The following is a 23,294-nucleotide window of genomic DNA, read 5'->3' as shown; positions in this document are numbered from 1 at the left end:
GTATTTTGTGGACAATCTAGTTAACTATTAATAAAGATATTCTAAGAATAGTCTTTTGCAACTTAAACCCCAAAATACTTGTGCTAACATTGCAAGAGAGACTTTAGATCAGTACTTTAGAAATGTTATTTGAACTCCCATTTCCATATAGGATAGAACTGATTTGATTACATATTTATCCTGGGACAGCAATAGCCAGTGCTCAAAATTGGGCTGGAAATGGTGTCTCCTCTTAGCAACCACATAGATAATTCTCCAGAATGGTATATTCTAAAACAGGCCTTTTAGGTCTCGATGAAGGGTACACTGATTGCTCTTGCAATTTTGTTAACTCTCTTTGCTATTAGTCATCCTCTTTCTCTCTTCCCTTCTATTTTCCCACCATTATGAACTTTTCAAAAGTGCTGGATTTTTGAATAATAGGAGCCTGATCCTTTATATCTCAAGTAAGAAGTTTGTCTTGATTCCAGGTGAAAATCCTAAGGCTGTAAGTATTGCTCTTCAGTGCATGTACAATACTTCAACTTGCTTGGAATTGTTGCTCGACTGTATATATTTTGGCAAACACTTCCTTGATTATTTTAAAAGAAAAAAAAGTAAAATTCTTTAGATATACTGTAGTCCTCAGGCAAGTACTTTTTCTATAGCTACTATTGGTGTATCAAAAGGACACACATGTTACCTTACTATTTAGCCTGGAACTTATTTTCTTTAGCAGAATGTTTTTCCATACTTTAATTCAGACTGAAGGAAGAGAAAAGATCCCAAATTCAAAGCAATCACTTTGAGGGGTGCTTGAATGGAAAGCAGCTGGAAGGCTGCATGACAGGAGATTGCTGTGCTCTGACACAAACAAAAAACCTTGTCTGTTGATATTTAGCTTTCCATCTTTTTCTCTGCTCTACATCCTAGCTCCTCCATTTTGCACTTTGCTTTCTTCCTCAGTTGAAACAATCCTTAAAAGTTGTTTCTTAGTCACAAAAACAGAAATGCTTAGTGAATAGCTCATCTCCAAATGGAGTTTCTCTATAATTTGCCTCCAGGTTTTTATTTCTAATTTGTTTGAAGGGGATAATGGAAATTAAAATTATGGGTGCAATCTTCTTAACTGCATTTAATTTAATTTTCAAAATGTTTAAAGTAAAATTAAATCAACGTTTGTTTTTATCCTGGTCCTGCCTACTTCTGGAGTACAGACCCCAGCCACATCAGTCAAAGAAAGGTACAGCTCTTTGCTAAGACAAAATGTTCCACGTGCCAGTAGCAAACATTACTTTCAATTTGATGTTCTAGGATTCCAGCTGTCATCATGCTAATGACCTTTTTGGCTAGGAATAATGGAAGTTTTAGTCTCAAAGTATTGGATGACATTATATTTGAATTATGTGCTTGAGGGTTTTCTGGTTGGCTCTCATCTCAAAGGGATTAGAAGTATTACCTCAAGAAATTCAGTTTGTATTTTTCAAATAGGAAAACTTTTTGTGATTGTTAGCGTTCTGCTGAGCTCAGCCAAGAAAGATTAATGACTTGTGATCAGAGGTGGTATTCAGCAGGTTCTGACCAGTTCTAGAGAACCGGTAGCAGAAATTTTGAGTAGTTTAGTTAACCAGCCAATACCACCTCTGACTGGCCCTTCCCCCATCTATTCTCTACCTCCTGAGTCCCAGCTGATTGGCTGGGTCTTCTTTTGTTGCTCTGCAAAGGAGAACGGAGCTGAAAAGTAGGTTAGTGGGGTGGGGAGGGGAGTGGATTTTGCAGTAACCTTCTCCTGCCACGCCCACCAAGCAATGCCACGCCCACCAAGCCACAGAACTGGCAGTAAAAAAATTTGAATCCCACCACTGCTTGTGATCCACATTCAGTGTGAGATTGTTCTGCAATTTTTTTTTTTTTTTTAAAAGACACCTTTTCTGAAAAGTATCTGGCTTGCCCATTGGTGTCTTACGTTACTAACTAGCAAGATGAAAATCCTTGATATCAGATTTTCCATAAACAGAAGCTATTAATGTTTACTAAGTGCATCAAGAATTGCTAATCATTATTGCTACCTTGTGCCAAGACTGTTAAGGACAAAGAGAGGCCTTGGATATAGTTGAGATAAGAAAGGGGGAGGACAACCTGGACTACTTGAGAGCATTCATAGGAATAGAGGGGTGGGCTTCAGAACAAACTAAGGTAGTGGCTTTTTCAGTTTCTTATAGATTCTGTATTACAGATTTCAATAAGATAGAGAAACAACAAGGATGAAGTTAGAGAACAACATTTTCCCCCCTTTGGGCAAATTGGAAGAAGATGACTTATTTCTTTTCTTTTTTTAAAGGCAACATTGAGAAATTGCCATCATATATCAAGAAATGCCCTCATATGCAAGGAAATGGCTCAACAAATTGGCATTTCTAGGTTCCCTATTTCTTCCTCAAGATTTTGCTGCATTTTTCTGATTCCCAGATTCAGCCTTCTTATCTCATTTGGGCCTGTTTTCTTTCGGTTTGCTCTTTACTTAACATTCTTAAACTTTGGCTTTCCTTTTTTTTCTCATTTGTATGCATGTCCAAATTTCTTTCCCCTTTACTTGCAAACAGCATTTAGATGCTCCTGGGTAGGTGGGACCATAACACAACACATGGCAGCCAATGCCCACTGCAGTTAAGAAGTTAGGCAGATATTCATTGGCTAGTGTAATGAAACTGTCAACTTTAATATGTGTGGACTTCAACTCCCAGAATTCTGGCTGGATAATTCTGGGAGTTGAAGTCCACACATCTTAAATTTGTCAGGGCTGAAAAACACTGGGCTACTGAAATGCACCTTTACCTCCTACATTCTGAAAACTCTTTATAACTTTCTTTTGATGGAATTCTTAGTTCTTGTATACACCAAACACTCTTTCCTTGTTTTGGTCACTTTGCAAATCTACTGGTTACTGATTAAAACCAGGATGCCCTTGTTCTTGTTCTTTTCCCATAATAGGTGTGAGATTATTGTTGAACATGGGGGGATTCCAGAGATGAAAAGTCTGCCTGAACCCAGACCTGAGAGTTTGGAAGGGAGAAGGGAGCAGAATGACTGTTTATCACCGGCATGTTATAGCATCAATGAACCCCTGACTGATGATGATAGTATGACTGTAGCAATGTATAGTCTGATATTAATGATGAAATCATGGTACATGGGTTTTTGTGGCTATACAATTTTTTTATCAGACCCTGCTATCAAGACCTGTGCTGGCAGACCAAGATAATTGAACACTGTAGAATTTCCATGTATTGACTCAACTTATTTCTTGAAATAAGAAGCCACTTTTAATAATGTTAGAAAATTACTGTGGGTAATTTCCAATTTAGTTTGCACTTAGCACATTCTCAGTCATTCCTTGTAGGTCAGAGCAAGCACACATACTGCTCAGTTCATCCAGAAAACAATATAACTTGATGTATATAATTAAATATACAGTATATATAAGAAAAGTTAATTGGCAAAACAGGAGACTGTTAACACTTTTTTTTGCCTGCCACTAGTGTTAAAATCTCATATCTGAAAAGTTTTTGCCTGCTGCAAACATAACCATTAGTGCACAAAATTTACTGGTAGGAAAACACTGTTCAGTAGGCAAAAAAGGAACACGAGTCAGGGAGGACCAAAAGCAGGCAAAAGGAAGAAAGCAGACCCAAACAACAGAGCAGAAATAAAAAGACAGAAGAGTTTATAACAATCCATATTACATACACCTCTATATCAAAAAGCACACAGCTTCTCAGAACCACTTGAATGATTAGCATGGATATTCTCAAAAGACCTTTGTTTATTCCAGGGGTGTCAAACTCAATTTCATTGAGGGCCACATCAGGGCTGTGTTTGACCTTGGAGGGCCAGAGTGGGCATGGCCAGCTCACCACCACTTGTGTTGGAGGCACTTGTGGTGGCCTGAGTGCTCTGCCAGAGAAAACGGGCTCCCAAGATCCATTTTCAGCTGCGACAACCTCCTGCAACCCTCTGCCAATTAAAACAGAGCTCACAAGGGCCACCCACAGCCTTCCTGAGCTCCATTTTTGCTGGCAGAGGAACTGCAGGACAGACCTTCGCTGTTTCCAGGGTGGTCCCATGGACAGATCTAAGCAGCCCACGGACCAGATCTGGCCCCCCCGGCCTTGAGTTTGACACCCCTGGTTTATAACAACCTTAACTATTATATGTATCTAATAGCAAAACAGAGGTGGAAAGTAGGATGTTGGCAGATACCTACTGAATTCTGCACCATGAAAGAAAACTATTTAGTGAATGGGAATGATGTATTTGACAAATAATTTCTAGCCTTTATGAAATATATAGGTGAGGACATTTGGCCCAACAGAAGTTGCTGAATTAAAACTGAGCAATTCAAACTAATATTGCCAATGGGGAGATGCTGAGACCACTAACACAATAAATTGTGAAAAGCAACTGGTTTCTCATCCTTGATATAATAGATTCTAGTGTTCTTAGTTCTTCATACTTTGCAATGGTTTTTGAATGCAAAATTGAGTAAAAGAAGATAATAGCTTGCCTTGGACCATGAACCTGGGGCTGAGGGATGATTGGCTGAGGTGCTGCTTCTGAGCAATACAGCTTATAGTGGCAAGGTAGGCTTTTAGTGTGATTGATGCTGCATGTAATGATTGCAACGTCATAAGAAAATAAACCTTACACTCTGACTCTTCCTTCTGCCATTATTTATTTTTTATCTATCATTTATTTCCATGAATGTATAGGATTGTCAATTTCTCAACAGCAATTCTGAATATCTAACATAAAATTGGAACTCAAATAAAAACCACCATTGGCAACAAGAACAACAATATATAAATGATGGCAGCTGAGGATCACTAATACTTACTACAATATTTTTTTCTGTTGGACCCAGTGAGGTAGATGGAAACAATTGGAAAAACTAAATAATATTTTTTTGAATGGGATACACAACTTGGGCTTTTCCAGTATGATCTACATTTCTCTCAGTCTGGTGATGCAATGGTTCCTATGCTAGCTAATGGAGTAATAATAGAATCAGCTTCCAAGAATTATGAGCATTTCAGAAAATATAAAGTAATTATTCCTATTGGCCCAAATATGGTGGATGGAGAGCTCAATTTTGCCTTTATAAATTTAAACTAGGGAATGTTTTTATTATTGATTTTTATTTCACCCTATTTTACTTGGAGGGAAAATAGGTAAACTTTGGACCAAAAAATAATTCCTCTAAGACAAACATTTATATAATATTTCCTGTTATGTTTGCATATTTTTTCAGGTTCAGAATCTAGATGACACCCCCATCTTAATCTTTATATTCTTTTATCCTAACCATCTTGGATATCAAATAAAACCAAGAATAGGATTGTCAAGATAGTGTTTTTATATTTCAAAGGATACCAAAAGGACTTTCAGTTAAGAATTATTGTGTTTTCGTGATCCTGTCTGAAATGTGAATATTTGATCAGGCTTCTGCAAAATAATGCACATACATACATACAATATTTTCTCTAATGCACACACTTACCGTAAAAAAGAGGTTCTCTCACCTCTTTTTATTCACCGCATCCCCATCATCTTTAATTTGGTCCAGGTTAATGAAGACATTTCTAAATGTGCCTGTAGCATCTCTGAATGCCAAGTGACAGTGCGGTGCATTTTCCTGACACGGGAAAGGAACAGACTCAAATAAAAGATGACAGAAGTTTAGTAGAACGGAATGTTCATTGTTCAAAGTCTGTGACACAACTATCACTCAGTTTTATCCCAGGAGCTAACCTTGCTGACATTAAAAAAACAGCATCTTTTTTTTTAAAAAAAGAGGTTGTTATTGTTGAAGCATCACATTTCTTTTAGATTTCTCTTTGATTTTGTGTGATCTGTAAATCCAACCACTGTGCTTATACTTCACAGTTTATAACCTAATACCATATATTATACAAAATACTGCGGTTTGTACCAAAACAATATGATTTTAAAAAGCCCTATGGCTTAGCATGATGTGTGAATCCTCATTCTTTAACTGTCTCAACCCCAAAAATCCAAAAGATTTTGATAATGCCAAACTCTAATGCAGCAGTCATTAGAGGAAATATATAAGACAAGTCTACCATAGATTCATATTCAGAGTATCACTGTACTACTTTCAATATCAGATACCTCATTCCTTGCTATTATACTTGTTGGAAAACAGAGACAGGGGACTGCTCTTCTATTGAATGTAAGCCTCTCAGAAATATCTTGGCTAATATTGGAAAACAAGGCTGCAGCAGAAAATTTTTTGGTTTAACCCAGGATGGCTCATGTTATATCTGATAGACAATTATATTTGTTCAGAAATAGTTAAAGCAATATGCTTTCTTTACTAAAAACACTTATGTCAACATATGATAGGAGACTTGCCAAATCAAACCATCTAGTTCAGGGTTTTTTGTGTCATATAACATAATATGCAGAAGGAATAACAAATTGAAGAACAGGCGGAAGAGCTACTATCATGACAATAGTTAGATAAAGCAAATCTGAGTTTGGGGCAAAATTGTAATCCAAGTAAGCATCTCAGACAAGATCTTCTCCAGTTCTCATGAAGATGATAGAAGGGAGTCCCTTCCTTCTGTTCCTCAAAGTTGTTCCTTCTGTTCATTACCTACAGTGGCCAACCAAATGTATTTAAGAAGCTCAACAGGATGTTTGGGAAGGTCATAATAGAGCAGATAATTTGCTCTCTGATATGGTAGCTGCTTGTGATTCCAGTGGAGTTAAATCAAGTAACTATTTATTATCCAATCTGTATTTCTGATCAGTCCCCATTTAGAAATATTTCAACAGGTCACTATCACTACAGTGACACAAACTGCACATTAGTTCTTTCTTGCATTGACTCTAAATCCCCCTGTATTGAGTTCTAGTGGAAGACCCAGAAAGCAAAAAAATGTCCCTGTCTGATTTTCCATACCACACAAGATTTAATATACCCTTTGGTGTCTCCCATTTCCCATCTTCACTAGAAGCCAGAAAGCCAATAACCATTGTTTGGATTTGTCTACTTGATTTTATATTTCCTGGGCCCCAAGTACAGGTAGTATGGTTTGTATTAATTCTTGGTTCTTACTATTCACAAGGAACTATTTTCTGCATGGAGTGTCATAGCAGAAAGAGAAATGTGCTATTAGCTGCTACCAGAGGGATGAGTTAGTAAGACTGATGTATACTTCCCCCCTACCCAGTCTCAGAATTATTTTTACCTAAACCTGGAGGAGAAGAAACCATTTGCTTGGATTATGGATTTCCAGGGATAGATTTACTTATTGGAAAAGGCAGGGATTGCTAAGCTTTTTCAAATGGAAGAGAAAAAAATAGATTGCCCTCGAAAGGTTTTTCCCACCCATAACTAGGGTTTAATCCAGCCTGTGTCCATGGTGTCACCTACTTTGACTGTGTGTTTCTCACAGAAAAGTCACAAAAGCTCTTTATTGACCAGTATTAATAATATGATATGATATGGGAGGAAGCCTAGTAAGCAAGAATTGAAGGGAACAAAAAAGAATAATTGTATTCACAGTGAAGAAAAAAAATTATGTGAGTCACCTAAGCACAATGATGAAAACTCATACGGTCAACAAGACTGCTGTGGGAGATACATTACAGCAAAGCAACACTGTGAAAAGGTAAAAGGCAATAAAAAGAGGGTGCCGTGTTAGGTAGCCCAGAAAAGGCATACTGTCACTTTGGATAGTAAGATGGGAGACATATACATTTAAAAAATAAAATGTCCATTAGTAATTTCAGACCTGATGAGTCATGGTTTGCCAATAGTTATCTACCAGAGTCAGAAAAATTCAGCAGAAATCTTGAATAGCAAAACAGATATTATGCTAATGGTCAGTTTATAAAATCAACATATAATTGCCAGTACCAAAATTTATATTCTGATGCGGTCTGATGTCTGCTGAGATAATCACATGAATGGGGTATGATCTGGGAGAATAGCTGGAAATAGAAAATCATATTTGGAAAAAAAGGAGTTTCAGTCCTGATTCATAATTTAAATGTTTAGTTGTGCTTGGAAGAAAGGCTGCTTTAATTTACTATAAAAATATAAATTTTGCCTAAGGAATGAGGCTCATAAGTAATGAAGTCTTTTGTAAACTATTGGTGGAGTGTACACTTATGTGATTGAATTTGTTCATTCTATTTACCTGACTCTCTTTATCACTATGCGCTCTTTATACCTGCCCATTAACATTACAAATGCTGGTGATTCAGGGTGTGTGCATGGTTGATGTATGGCAATACTGAACATCACAGTATGTATCACAATTGATCCCTTTTTCCTACCAAATTTCAACTTTATGCCTAGAGTGGCTAGAAACTGTCTTTCCTTTTGAAATAAAATATATTAATATTACCTATTTTTTTTTCATATTAAGTGATCAATGGGGGCATAGAGTAATTATTTCTGTAATTACATAAGATAATGATAATTATGTATGCTCTGAACAAATTTACTTTCCTTGTGTTAAATTACGTGGCACAGTAATACCACAATTACGTGGTATTTCAGCAAAGCATAGTTTTCTGAATATATAATTTATTGGGCCAGAGTGTCCAAGACAGCCTTGGCTACATGTGATCAATAGTGACTGTGACAACTCTTTGAACTTTTCCCATCTCTACATGGGAAGAGTCAGGGACATATGTCTCTGGGTGGCATGTGTTTTATCACTAAACTATCACACTTGTATTCAGTAATAAATTGATACTGAGCTTGTAGCTGATTGTTAAAGATTCCACTGTATTGGAGAATCTCAAGAATTGCCAATTATAGTACCTTGCTTGCCAACTAAAGTTAGCTCCCCTGTGTGCCTGGTATTCTTGAATCATTAAAAAAAATATTTAATTCGGGTAAAGAATTTCTGGTTAAGATCTTCCTACAGCTTATGAAACCAAGATCTAAACTAGCCATCACAACTGTTGCAGCCTCTATGTTCCCTTTGATTCATTTCTTCCTGAATCAAGCCTCTTGATAATTACAAACCACCAAGTCTCCAGTGTATGAAGTAATTTAATAGATGTGTTCATTTCTTTTTATTTCTAACTTTGTTCCTTAGACAATCTTGTCCTCAAGCAACATGCATCCGATCTTGGTCCTGTTAAGTTTCCTTCATATAACAGTGAAGTGATTAGAGTCTCCATCTTTAATAGAAAATTTGGAAACATATACAAATTGGTTAGAAACTAAGCAAAAGGACAAATTAAAGGAAATAATTCTGAGTTTTTTTGGCCAGCACAACTTTTATGTTCTGAGCCATGGGAAGAGTGGCATCATCCATAGCAGCCAACTATGATGATTGACTCTTTTTAAAGAACATCAAGAAGCATGAGTTAGAATCATACAGATTTTCCTACAGTACTTCAAATGAAATTCAACTTCAAGGAACTGTGGGAAAATAAAGTGGTGATTCTCAATTGTTTGTTATTGTAATTCTGGCCTTTTGCTAAACCTACATGATGCTCAAGACTGCATAGTAATTTAATACTTGGCTCAGTCCCAATATATTTTGCTATCTAAAGTAAAAAATAAGATAGTATGCTCTCCAGGTACAGAAGGCAGCTGAGCTGGCACTTTAGTCTTTAGTCTTTTATCAACACACATCAACAGATAGCAGAACAGCATCCTACCTAAGACAAGATAGAGGGCTGTAACTGGCCAGAGTGCAATGTATTGTACCTTTTAGCTATAAGATTGTCTCTGTGTCTGGTGTTCTTATAAAAAATAAATCTTCTGATAGTTTCCCCTCCTCTCCTTAGAATTGAATTCCCAAATTCCTTAGTTTTCAATGAATGTGCAATCAATGCAGTACATTCTTCAGCTATCTTATATTCTACGAGAGTCCCTCTCATATTTTTTATTATATATATGTGTGTGTTATTATTATATTATTGACATGTAATCCATAATATCAATTCTTTCTTTTCTTTCTAGGTTTAGGTTACAACGAACATCCGATTCATCAGTTAGGTAAATAAATGCTAATGTACAACACTGATATATTCCTTGAATACTTTCATTAGCTGTTGAAAAAGCATTAATATTTTAGTCTCCAGGATTATTTATAGATTATTTCTATATATGAACTGATATAAGTCCATGTATACAATCATCCTGCAAAGCTATTATGTTAATTTCCCATTTTTTTGATTATTAATAAGTAGGATCAAACAAACATTTTTGGACAAAATGGAACTACTTGAACCAAAGTTACAGTTTAGGGGCAAAATGGGAGTTAGTTATGCTCTATCAATAAATGAGTCAGGGGTCTTTTGGTTTGTAGAAAATAAAAGATGTGCTTTGCTTAGTTTTGGCTTAGTGTGTTCAATAAATCCAACCACTAGCATTTAAACAGTGCTTGTGATTTACTATGATGTTTCAATATAGACATGCTTCTTTTAAAACTGTGTATCTAACTTTGTAATCAGTCATCAGCTCTGATAAGATCTATTTTCCTGATTAGTATCTAATGTGTTTTTCAAATGTGGAAATATGAGATTTTATTTTTCCCCTTATAATAAAGAGGTACAACATTATAAAACAAGTTATGTATGACTGAGACATTATAAATGAAATTACACTGTTGAATTGATATAGGCCTTCTTTTCACAAGGCTTCACATTGTAAATCTTTTCCAACCTTGGATTAAAAATATTGATGGTCTCTTGTTTTAAGAATCAAGTGGGTTTCTTATCTTGCCATTATCAAGCCATTATTAAGACAAAGAGTTGCACTTAGAAAGAATGAGTTTATGTTAAACAGTGTTTGGGGAATAATGCAAAGAGCAAATTATCGTCAGGTGATCAAGAGCCATATATTGACTTATTATACTTGAGAAAAGTACAGTCACTTAAGGAAATAGTAACAGCTGCAGCTATTCTTTTTAATTGCAAAATGCTTTTAACGCACTGTCATTTTTTTCTGTTGGATTCACCTAAATATTAAGATTACCAACAATGTTATCACTATTAGTTTTTATAGTACTTGGGGAAGCATAAGTCTTTGCATTTGAATTGGTTCAGGAAAAACCCAAGTGATCAGAATGAAATGTTAAAAATCCTGTTTCAGGTGCACAAATAATTTCCCTCTTTGAATGATACCCCAAGAAATAGCAGCTGCCTTTATATATTATAGTGAGATAGTGTGATGCTGCCTACTAACAGGAGATTGGTTGCTGCTTTCTAGAAGATTACATGACCGTTTTAAATTAGTTCATTCTGCCACTTCAGATTATTCCCTAGGGCCTCAGATTGTCATATTAAATAAAATCAAATGTTTTAATTTTAGACAAAATAAAGTGAATTTAAAAGCAGGGATATTTTCAGGAGAGGACAAAAAGCAAAGATAGAGATTACAGTTGTGTGTTTGAAGCTATGCTCCTTTTATGTGTATGCGTGTTGCACACACACATAAAGGATGGAATTTCAGTTGCATGATTGTGGCCATGATTTTCACTTTTTTGACATCACCCTGCTCAGATGCCCCTGCTTAAAAGAGAAGGAACAGGAGGAAAACACTTTTTAAAAAAATACTGGAAGCTCTTGAGCACGGGTGTCAAACTCCAGGCTCAAGGCTGGATCTGGCCTCGGGGTGCTTAAATCTGACCCACAGGCCAAACTGGAAATAGCAAAGGACTGGCCCGTGGTGTCTTTGGCAGCCAAAATGGCCCGTGCCGTGTTTTCTGCCTGGATGGCCTCCTACAACACCCTGCCGGCCAAAACAGAACATGGGGAGGATGTGCGGCCCTGCATGCCCCATTTTGGCTGTCAGGGTCCTGCAGAAGGTGTCCATCCCATCTCCTCCCCCACCGGCCAAACCATGGAGAAGTACAATGCTGATCTGACCCTCGAATAACCCCACACACTCCTTCTTCATTCTCTGGGCCCAAGACTTTTTTTTCAACTTCAGCAAGATGTGTGGATTCCCAGAATTCCCCAAATAGTGCTGGCTGGGGAATTTTGTGAATTGAAGTCCATACATGTTTAAATTTGATGAGGTTGAGAAACACAGTTCTAGGCCTTCAAGATAAATTGAATTACACCGAAGCCCTCCTAGAACATCTCACTTCCACATATACAATTTCTGTGTGAGCATAAGTGCGCACAGACTCTTTCACACACAAGCAGAGTTAAAAGTCACAAGGAAGGTAAGGCAGCAGTAATGGCAATGGCTGCTTGTCTGATGTCTTGTATGTTATTTGTCCTGCTGGCTCTTGATCTTTTCATGTTGAACAGTAGATCTCATTCAAAAAAAAAAAAAGAGCATCATTAGTTGGCTGTGGATATCTATTTGAGTAGCGATTAGTTAGATCTTTATCAGTGTCAGAGGGACTGAAAAAGACCAAATTTGAAACCTGGCAGTCATTTTAGATCCTCTGCCTTTCTTAGAAGGTGTCAAATGGAAAGTGTCTGGTTGCACAGCGGCACAGAGCAAAGAAAATTATCACCTACAAGGCACAGGAGGAACAGGTCTCACTGGCCAACTCTGAAAGGACAGTCAGGACAAGGAAGATTACTCAGAAGAAACCACAGTCACAAGCTTCTCCTGAAGGGAGATAAAATAGAGGAGACGCTGCCCTGAGCAATAGGCTACAACTGCTCTTTGTATTGCTTTTTGCTTTTTAACATTTAGATCTGAGTGTATTAGAAAGGGGGACAAGGCTGTTTCAGATTTCTGCCTATCCCATCACAACTGGTAGGATGGACACACACTAGGTCCTTTCCATGAAGAGTGTGGTTTGTTGAGACCAAGGAAATGTATTTTCTCTGTCATGGCACCTGCCCTTTGGAACTGCTTCTCCTTTTGGGGGTATGGATGACCTCTCCATCTTGGGCCTTGGTGAAGTTTTAAAAATCTGGCTCTTCTCTCAAGCTTTACGGCCAGAATATTGATGAACTATGTTTCTATCCTGTATGGACTGAGGAGTTAATGATTTTTACCTGTGACTTTTATTGTGTTTTCCATTGTTTTTTTTTATGAATGTTTGTTTTTATGCCTTGTCACCCAGTTATTTGATTAAGATAGGTGGCTATATACATTTGAAAAAATAAATGGCTCTCCTATGGAGACAACCATCATACCATTTGTCTACATATCACCGTGCAATTTATAACTCTCTCAGTAATGTCTAGTAGAGTTCCTAGCATTGTTGTGTGTGTCTTTGCTGTAGTTCCCGGCAAAGAAAACTCACCAATTTTCTCCACTATAAATAACCTCAGGACACATTGGAAAATGTGGAATTTGTTCAGTTTTCCTTTGTTATGTCTTTTTAAAAATAATTTCTCTTAATATTTTGCATTGGTTTGTATTTTATTTAGGGATCTTTCGTCCAAAGGTGATTTTTAAAACTTTTAAAAATATTCTGAGTGGCCTAGTTTTTTCCTTTTATTATGAGGAATCTTCATGTAGACATGAGCTGTTAGAAATGGAAACTTTGCTATCCAAACATCTTCCCAGAGGGGAAAAACTATCTTTTATATAGACCACATATTCATATTACAACATTTAGCACCACTAGCGGTAAACACCAGCTGTTTGACCTTTGTACCGAGAACAATAATAATGGAAAGCATTAAGATATCAAAATAGAATAGAATAGAATACCTTTATTGTCATTGCATTTCATGAATACAATGAAATTTGAAAGCTACTCCAGCACAGTGCCCCAAACACCACATCACAATCACACTACAGAGTTTTTAAAAATTAAAATAATAATAATAATAATAGGACTAAATCACAAATGCACTATTAGATTCAAGACAATTACTGCCTTGGAAAAGAAACTGTTTCTTAATCTATTAGTCCTCATTTTAAGACATCTATAACGCCTCCCTGATGGTAACAAATCGAAATATGAATGTCCAGGATGAGAATGGTCTATGGAGATTTTTAGTGTTCTAGAGAGGAGTCTGGACTTCACAATCTCTTCCAAAGAAGAAAGAGAGTAACCGATGATTTTTCGTGCTGTGTTTATAACTCTCTGGAGTGTCTTCTTATCCACTGCAGAGCATCCAGCATACCACACCGTTACACAGTATGCCAAAATGCTCTCAAGGTGGACTGGTAAAAAGTAACCAGCAACTTCTCACCCAAACCATTTTTTTTTCAGCAATCTCAGAAAGTGCAGGCACTTTTGGGCCTTCTTTGCAGCAGCCATAGTGTGGACCGACCAAGTAAGTTTGTCGGAAATATGAGTTCCTAGAAATTTAAAACTATGAACTCTTTCCATGCAATCTCCATTGATATATAAAATGAATTAATAACAATTTGATTGTAGCCATCTTATTTTTTTAGGAAAGCATCCGAGATAAGGAAGCATCTGAAGATTCTGAATAGATCTTTAACTGCAGATACAGAAATGTTGGGATGCCAGCAGTGTCTCAATAAAGTAGGGTGATATTTTTCCCCATTTACACAACTACAAACCTCTCCCCAGCAGCAACTTGAATTGAATTGATTATTTTTAATCTGTATAATTCTAATCTTTTTAACATGTATTATTTAAAATGCTCAAGTTATACTTGAAATTGCAGAATAATCCTATGCAAAAAATTCCAGCACTGAAATTGATTTGGGTTTGGGTTTACCCATTTGGCTTAATTATGCATCTTGGATAGGCTTTGATTTGGGAGGATTTTGAACTATAAAGTAGCATAGTATAGTATAGCATAGAATAGCATCAGTATTACTATTGTAAAGTAAAGTAAAAAGTAAAGTAAAGTAGTATAAAAAGAATGATAAACACTTCAGATGGGAGTGTCTTAGATCTCTTTGAGGACCAACAGTATTTCCCTTCTCTTCTTTTTCATACTATCTCATATTAATTATCTTTTCAGGAAATTTATTGTGAACTCTTGAGTAGGATATTGGTTTTTCTGGTGCAGATAACTAAAGCAGGGGGTCTCTAACCTTGGCAACTTTAAGCCTGGAGGACAGAAAGCTGGCTGGTGAATTCTGGGAGTTGAAGTCCTCCAGGCTTAAAGTTGCCAAGGTTGGAGACCCCTGAACTAAAGGATAGCTTGAGATACAGCAGGTTACTGGCAAACTATCTGTGTTGTGATCTCGCATTGTATGCCAGGACCTTGTGAAAGGTTACAATGACAAGACAAGGAAGTAAAGAAAGAGAAAATTGCCTGAGGGTTTTTTTTTTGGCTTGCAATAAACTTTAAGTCCAACTAAATATAGTAAGATCTTCTTAAACCAATATAAGTAAGACAAAATAAAAGTTGCTTTTTAAAAGAACATAGATTATAAGTTATGCATATCTTGATTGGTATATAAAAAAATTCTGTATAGCCAGTATTATAGTTTTTCTTTTCAAAGCAAAATATTTATTTTCTGCAAATGTATTTGTTTCAGCCTTGCCTTCATTTATGGGTATTATTCAGTTTGTATTTTTATAAAATATTTTTTCTTTTTATAATATGTATTATGAGTTGTGTGATGTAGTGATTTGTATTGTTTTTATTTTGCTTATTTATTTTTACAGGCTTTGGATATGTTGCAAAATTGTATCTTTTACATCTATACAAGGTTACTTTAATCAAAAACATCAAGATATGGTATATGGGCATGTAAGCATTAAAACATTTATCAAGGATTACAGATGTGAAATGTCCCCAAGGTACCCTTCTTTTTGAGTTACTGTAATAATTTATGATGGACTGACAGTGATAATTTCTTGAGGTCTGTTACCTCTTAGGCTGTTGTTCACAGATGTCCTCTGAGTTGTTCTCTACATGACATGATGTATCACCTTTTAACTTACATTTCCCATTGGATTAGAAGCAGTAACCTCATAGACTCATGGTGATGATTGCTAATCTTATGCAAGCATTCGGTTCTTCTGCTAGAAAGAGAGCTCATGTGAGTGATAACAGTTGCTTCATTTGTAGCAATGGTGGTTTTTAGAAAATTGCCAAGAAATGTAGTAAACAAATCTCCTAGTATAAGCATATGCTCTTCATTTATCGAATAATATCTTTTCTTTTTCTAAAATAAATATTAGTACTTTCCTTATCTATCAATAATCCAGATGGATGCTTACATACTCCCGGACTTTGCATTACTATGTGCAATTGATGTGGGATTTCTATATAATGTTAAAAAAAAAGTAAATTTATAGATTATGAAGGAGCTACTAAATATATCTATTTTGAAATTAACTCATAGTTGAGGAGTGATTCTGATCCACAACCTGCCCTTTTAAAATAGCATCTACCTGTGGAACCCTTTCATCTGAAACCCGGTGTGCCCCCTTCCTTTTAACCTTCTGGAAAGTCATAAAGGGCTTATACCTCAGGTACTGGGATATGTTTGGGATAAGGTTGGAAGGAGTGTATGGATTGGAGATGGTTGGTCAGACACCCCAGCTTTCTTGATTTTGAGTGATTGCTGCTATGGCCGCCTGACCACAACAGCTTCTAAGTGCCCTTTCCCCCTTAGCAGAGCTAAATTAGGCCTTTGTTTTTAGGGACCAGATAGCAAAAAAAAACCCTGATAGGCAGGAAGCCAGAGCAAAATAGTGGAAATCTTGGATAAAGTCATTTGAACATAAAGTGGGACATTTTAAAGACCCATGTGAAACCTATATAGTGGGGCTCTAAAGAGGGCTTAGTTCTCTGCTTTTATCACATCTTCACAGAACAGGCTGTTGATGTTTCTCCATATTTGTGGCATCTCTTCATACAAGATATAGAGGGAGGACAGCCAGAACAAGTTAAGTTTGTGTTTTCAGCTTTAATAAGGTTTGTATGTTATCCAAGCCACACAGACCACTTCAACAAAATATTCTGGAAAGTTTCCTAGCTTTATATTGGTTTGAGAAGATCTTACTATATTTAGCTGGACAGTTTATTGCAGACAAACAAACAAAAGTTGGCAGAAGGATGAAAAGATATGCAGATAGATGTTCAAGTTACAGGTTTGTTTGTATTTTTCTTTCTCATTTTCCTTCACTTCTCATTCCACGAGTATTCCACAAGTATTAAGCTAACTGTTTCTGCTTGTTCATTTTTTATAGATAACTAAGTAAACAAGATAGTTGAATAGAATCTGAGGTATTCAGTATAGTTGTGATCCTGGAGAGTTCCATCTAATATATAGGAAGAGGTCCCTCTGGATCCCAGACCACCAGTTTCTTACAGCACCTCAGAACCTGCTTTTGACATGTCATTGAGTGTATGGCCTCCTAGATATGTAAACCTACGCATACATCAGACCACAACAGAATCACTGAGCTTTTCTGCTCAGTTGTCCTAAACACATAACGATTTCCCTAAGTTAGCTTGACTCCTGCTGCCTCTATAAAGATAGTTTTCTTGGCTAAAGTACAAAAATGGTTTGTCATTGTCTGCATCCTAGGCCTCCATCCCAGGACAAACTAAGCTTTAACTTTTTCAAGATCAGTCAAGATTGGCTATGTGCTACCATCTACTGAGCATGTAGCCCTTACAACTGCACATGACCTTTTCCATGGAATCAGCAGTGTCTGTGCTACCATGTTATATACAGTAGTTTGATTTTTGCCTAAAGGAAAACTTAAATATGCCAAGAGGCAATCACAATTGTGTCTATGGATGACAAAAAGACTATGGTACCTGTGGCATGTTTGTGACTCAACAGGCTACAACAAATGTTTGAAATAACCCTTATGAAAACAGTCTTGGTCAACAAACTACAGTATTAAAGAAGGAGGAGGAAAAAATGATTTTGAGCACATGTGCTGAAAAAGTGTATGCAAATATAGTGAGTGTGATGCATTTATTGCAAGTAGGATCCCAAATTCAAGTTTTAGAGAAGTTTTGTCAGCCTCTTGCAGAATTCAAATTGGGGCAGGGGAAGGGGGAAGACTGAATCCTGTAAAGGCTCAGATTTCTGTTTATCAAAAAGAAAAATAGTGTACAACTTGGTGACAGTCTGTACAAGACTTGCATGACTTCCTGGCTACTTGGATAGCAATGAACTGCTTTTCTAACACTCTGCCAGTATGAGATTGGAAAGAAATTTCCCAGGTCATTTTGATGAACACGTTTTTTATTTTCTGTGTAGCTGAAAACTATAGGAAACATTAAAGATGAGTTATGTCATAGATCTGCAACCCCTGATCTTCATCAGACCACTGAAAATTGGACAAACTATTACTTCAGTACATTTTGTAATATGTTTATTTTCTTTTGGTATGGTTCCTTTTTGGTGGGGGCTGGCAATCTTCTCCATTATGAAAAATTTCATATGGGCTTTGCTGATTGTTGGCTTCAGGAATTTGTCAAGAACTCTCTCCCTCTCTCTCACACACACCATTTTTTAATCTTGGGCCTTGCAAGGCAAGGGCCTATGTAATCCCCAGAGGCTGTCTCAGCTGTATGCCAGCAGCCACAATGTGTCATACAATGATATAGGAATCACCCGGTCCCTGGAGTGCCAAGCATTCAGATGATATCAGGAAGCTATTTGCCACTGGAGAAGCAGCTGCAATATTCCAACCTGATTCAGCCTGCTTGGGTAAGTGATTTATTGCCCCCCCCTCAAACTGCAGGGTCTCCAAGCTGCAGATGGCACAAACAATTTCAGTGATAAATATCACCTATAGAAAAAGGAACGGCTGTGTTGAATGTCAGGGTAGCACCCCCATTTTTTGAGAATAAATATTTTAGGCTCAGGAAAGTGATGGTTGAAAAGAAAATGGCGTTCCCTTGGCTATCCTTTTCCCCACCCCTTAGAGATAAATCACCATCCATGCACTGTTAATCTTCCTCCTGTGTAAGTGATGCTACTTCTCAGCTAAGTGGCAATGAATATTCACAGAGCTGGCATCTGCCATTAAGCTAAAACCAAATGGAGTGGCATGAAATTAGGTTCAAATCCACTCTTGGCCTAAAACCTAGCTGAGTAAGCTCGGCTTGGGATATTTTTATTTTTTTAAACATGATTTGTTGAACAAAAGCTTATTGACACATAACCAGGAAACCATAAGAAGGGGAGAAGAAACACATAAGAAACACATAACCAGGAACCATATGTGCTACACCAAAAATATGTTTCATTATGACTTCTTATGACACTAACCTGGTTTATATAACATTTACCTACGCTTTATCCATGGCTTATCAGCTCTAACAGTCTCATAAACAACAATGGTTGGCCCTTGATTTACCTCAAGCTAAATCAAAATCAAACCACAGCACACCACGATTTACAGTAATGAATGAAACCAGCTTATATTTCACTTTCACTCTCTTGATTTTTAAATTGGCCTTTTTTCAGCATTGAATTTCCATCACTTTCAGTGAGCAATGGCTGTAAGATACTGGTTGGACATGATGGGTATTGAAGTGCAATAGACTTGGAAAACTAGGCTTTAGTTCTCTCTTTCAAAGTCTCTAGTAACACACTGGACTTTGATAGCAGATCTGTTGGTTGTTTTTCCCTCTAGTCCACTGTTATTCTCCAGCAAGCGTCAATCTCTGTTTGGAAAAAGGAATCTGTATGGAAATCTTCCCAAACATACAAAGCTTTTGCAGACCTCTGAGGAATGAATTCGCTACCTCTAGCCTGTGGCACCTGTTCATTCTGCCTCTCCAAAAGGGTGATATTAGTCAGACCTAAGAAGATAGGAAAGGTAGGCTTTTTCCAATCTGATGCTCTCCAGATGTTGGATGTAGAGTTCCACATTTAGAGTGAGAGAAAAATTGCAGAGCAGTTGGCTGATGTGGATAGCCTAGAACAGTGATGGGATTCAATTTTTTTTTCTACCGGTTCTGTGGATGTGATTTGGTAGGCGTGGCATGGCTTGGTGGGCATGGCAGGGGAAGGTTACTGCAAAAACTCTATTCTCTCCCCACCCCACTAACCTGCTTTCCAGCTCTGTTGTCGTGTGCAGGGCAACAAAACAAGTCCCAGTCAATCAGCTGGGATTCAAAGGGCAGAGAATAGATGGGGACAGGGACAGCCAGAGGTGATATTTGCTGGTTCTCCGAACTACTCAAAATTTCCACTACTGGTTCTCCAGAACTGCTCAGAACTTGCTGAATACCGCCTCTGGCTTCGAAGCAAAGAACATTCACCATAACTCAGGTCCTGTATTTTTAACATTTCTAACACAAGGTTTTGTTGTTTTTAAAGATGCTGCTGCATCTAGTCACTCTTTTTAGAGTAGCCTTTTTGTCAACTATGTCATGGCTCTATGGACATGAAACAGAAATTGCTTAATGTATATATTTATCCATGGTATAATATCACTTTTTACAGTAATGCACAGTCTGACCTAAATCTCTTTCACTGCATAACTGAACAGCCAAAAAGCCTTTTACCATGTACAGGAAATGGGAGTCTTCTTTGGTGAGTGTATTTGGCTTGTTGGTCTGGATGCTCCCCCTTTCGTAGCATGTAATTATCATTCTGACTCAGATAAATGTTGGCATGCCCGGACAAAAAGCGCCTATGTGTTTCTCCACTTCTTTGTTTTAGTGCAATTGGTGTTTTCACCCATGTTTCTTTAAAATTTGTTATTCACCGGTGAATGTGCATTGTGACTCTGTTGCACGTGTTGAAATAAATTAACCAGAAATTCATTCCACCCATTTTTCTTAGAATGTAGGCAGAGATGTTTTTAAAGCATCATTTGGATCTTTTGTGCAAAATAAAAGCAAATGTAATAGAAATCCCTAACCTCATGGAAGAATTCACAGAGGTTTTTAGCAAGAGTTTTGTGTGTGCAGTTGTGTGCATGCCTCTGTGTTTCATGAGGATGATAGAAAACTATAGGAAGGAGGAGCCTGTGCTTTTATGAAGAGAAAAAAACCCCTTTCTTATCTGGGAAATGGTTAGGCAAAAATACATATCTTATTTAAGCATTCATGTTAAATGCTGACAGATTTGCTTGGGAACTCATTTTTCTGTTTATTCAATAGGTCTCAACAGTTAAAAACATGTTCCGACATTTACGTTTTACATGTTAAATCTTTTTTTTTTAACTTATTCTTATACTTCAGTGAGTTGAATTGTGATAAAGGTTTCTCCATTCCACATTTTAAAGAGAAAAGGTGTGGAGAACAAGCAAAAATAGAAGAATACAACAGAACTTTTAATGAGTGATATACATGAATATCTTTTCTGTGTAGGTAATGTAAATATATTTACGGTTTTTTTAGCACCATTTGTAAGGAAAGGAGTTCTTTACTTGGGGTGGGAGTGCACAGTGAAACAGATTTCAGATCCCTACTTAGCCAGGAAATTCACTAGCAGCAGCAGCAGCAGAAGCATCATCATCATCATCATCATCATCATAGGACTAACCACTAGCTTTCAGCTTAAACAACTTCATGGGGTTTTTGTGAAGATGAAATATGCAGAAGAACCCTAAATTATACTTCTGGAAACCAAAGGAAAGCTGGATAAAATAAAATAAATTTATTTATGACATAAGGTATTTATTTCTATCTACAGTATTCTTCCTATAGATCCCAAAGAGTTTGAGTATACTGAGTCCTAAAATTCTAAACACTGCATTTAAAGACAGAGCAAAATCATCCTGCAGAAAGGGTTTCCTCTTAGATCAGCCTTCTCTTCTTAGATCACCATTCCCTGAACTGGGACTCACTTACGGGTGATATGGGACTTATAACTCCCATATCACTGTCTTGAACATGGTAATGAGATCTGCAGTCAAAGAAGACCTCAAGATAAGAGAGGCTGCCGCATATTGTAGAAAGGGCTGACTCTACAATAGTATTCAAGTTAGACTTCTGCAGAAGACATTTCAAACAGTGGAAATGATTTTCCTAATGAGGGAATTTCCTCTGGGTAGTAATAGAAATCTGGGTTCCGTGTGTATATGAGAAATAATTGGGAATTTCCTAAAATCTCCCTTTAAAATGGAGAAATGAAAATAAAACTACTTCCACTTACCCATTCATCTATTCTGCATACAAACAAGTTCAGAAAAATCCATGCTTCACAACCAGAATAGGGAAGTAACAAGCTGAAACATGTGATGAATAGGCTCACCAAATTCAAAATGGGATCTGATGACAATGGAGTGATATCTTTCTTGCTCTGGAATAATTTGACTGAGAGTTCAAGTCACTTTGGCCTAATGGATAGAGAATGTGTGACCTTGTGGAGCTGAATTACACCATTAGGTCTGCTGCTTAATCAGATGAGGATTGGATGGGCTTCACTGAATATATTGGTTCAGTACATTTTATAGACTGTATTTAATTTAAATTATTGATTTGCCTCATAAAATCAACCTGATTTGATTAGTGTGTTCAGACAAAATTGTTTAATTGGGTCCATTAAATTGAAATTGATCTTAAAAAGCCAGTTCCATGCATGTATAGAATTATCCCAATTGTTTCAATTTTTCAATATTCCAATTTGGTTAGACATTATGAAGTGTCTTTCTCCTCTGCTTTGGAAAATTCATACCATTTGGAAATTCATCTAATTCAGTTTTACACTGAATCTCCAAATTAAATATTCACACAACTCTAAGATTCTAAATATAATTTGTTAAATAATTCACAAGTCTGAGCTGATATACTGTGTTTAAGAACTAGGAAAGGCAGCACAGAGATCCCACCACTCTTTGTTATGATGCACAGGGAAAAAAATGCCAAATATCAGTAACAAAATGTTTTTGGCTGTTTTTAAAGAAATTGGTAAAATATCTGTCCTAAAGCTCCAAAATCTACAAACACACTATTTATGAAACTTCTAAATCACATCAATTCCAGGAACTCTTAAGTGGTATAAAAGTAAAACAGTGACGGAGCCAAACTAATTTGAACATATGTACATGGATTCATAAGATGATTAATTCTTTGTTCTAGATTAGCTAAACCATCTTTTTAAAGTTGGCTATTACTGTCTTTCTTCCATAGAATTACAGTCTAAAGGGCAACTTGCTATTTAACAAACCAACTTGTTAGTGAGATTTGGAAGATACTAATTTTTCTAAACTTAAATAGTTTGTGCTGGCAGAATGTAACCTGATTTATGTTATATTCCTTTTCACTTTCCATTAATGTAGATTCCTTATTTTTGACAATGTTCTAAGAACATAGGCATTGTAACTTAACATTATACATCCACATCAAAAATTAATGTGTAGAATTCTGCTGTCTTCATTTGAAAAAGAACAGAATAAAGATTAAAAAAAAGTGAGAAAAGGACAATCAACATAATCAGGAATTATTCATTTGGTAAAAATAGACAAGATTGAGAATGA

General features: G+C 36.7%; 2 long non-coding RNA genes across 4 annotated transcripts in view; one reads left to right on the top strand and one right to left on the bottom strand.

Moving 5' to 3' along the window:
- LOC148126089 (uncharacterized) overlaps positions 1-23,294 on the bottom strand; it is a 38,345-nt gene that overhangs the window by 10,438 nt on the left and 4,613 nt on the right. The gene's annotated exons all lie outside the window — the stretch shown is intronic.
- LOC148126090 (uncharacterized) lies at positions 158-16,799 on the top strand. 3 transcript variants are annotated; one of them, XR_015742810.1, is made up of 6 exons: positions 158-487; positions 9,995-10,030; positions 14,172-14,235; positions 14,357-14,450; positions 15,552-15,573; positions 16,098-16,799. It is a non-coding gene; the product is annotated as an uncharacterized LOC148126090 (long non-coding RNA). The 3 variants fall into 3 exon arrangements; XR_015742811.1 differs by lacking the exons at positions 15,552-15,573; positions 16,098-16,799 and adding an exon at positions 1,197-1,222 and having other exon boundaries at positions 14,357-14,955; XR_015742809.1 differs by lacking the exons at positions 15,552-15,573; positions 16,098-16,799 and having other exon boundaries at positions 14,357-14,955.

This window comes from Pseudonaja textilis, chromosome 3 (genome assembly GCF_049901715.1).
Source record: "Pseudonaja textilis isolate UNSWEBS1 chromosome 3, rPseTex1.2, whole genome shotgun sequence".
Lineage (NCBI taxonomy): Eukaryota > Metazoa > Chordata > Lepidosauria > Squamata > Elapidae > Pseudonaja > Pseudonaja textilis.
The sequence above is the reverse complement of the archived record's forward strand: the minus strand, read 5'-3'. Positions and strand labels throughout refer to the sequence as shown.